We start from the raw sequence: 718 nt of genomic DNA, 5'->3' as shown, positions 1-718 counted from the left end.
TCACCTTGTTCCTTCAGTCAGGAAGCAAAAAGCGGGAGAAGCTAGTGCTTGACAGCCTTCTGCTTTTTACTCAGTCTGGGATTCAAGCCCATGAGATGGTGCCGCCACATACAGGGTAAACCTTCCCTGCTCTGTTAAACGTTTTTGGAAATACGCTCATAAATTTGCCCAGTGGCTCAGTGGTGTGTTTCCATGGTGATTCTAAATCCTGTACAGTTGATAAGAATATTACTTAGCATTAAAAAAGAATGGACTATTGATACAGTAAAGATGTCAATATAGTTGTTCTAAATGGAAAAAGCCAGTCCAAAAGGAGCTCATATTTACTGATTCAATTTGAATATTTTAAAAAACTATTTTTTAAATTATTATTATTTGATGTGTATGAGTGTATTGCCTGCATGTATGTGAGTGCACCTGTGTCATGCAGTGCTGACAGAGGTGAGAAGAGGACATCAGATACCCTGGAACTGGAGTTAGGATGGTTGTTAGCCACTGTGTGGGTGCTGGAATTTGAACCTGGGTCTCCTGCAAGAGCAGCCAGTGCTCTTAACTGCTGAAACATCTCTCCAGCCTCTTGAATACATTTTATAAAATGTGAATTGATATACAGAGATTTCAAACAGAGTGAGTATGGAATGTGGAGGGTAGTGTGAAGAAAATTTGGAGGGTGATCAATATGTTTATTATCTTACTGATGTGATGGTTCAAGAGTATA

The sequence above is a fragment of the Nannospalax galili genome, unplaced genomic scaffold (assembly GCF_000622305.1).
Source record: "Nannospalax galili isolate Female #2095 unplaced genomic scaffold, S.galili_v1.0 scaffold384, whole genome shotgun sequence".
Classification (NCBI taxonomy): Eukaryota; Metazoa; Chordata; class Mammalia; order Rodentia; family Spalacidae; genus Nannospalax; species Nannospalax galili.
This window is presented reverse-complemented; position numbering follows the sequence as displayed.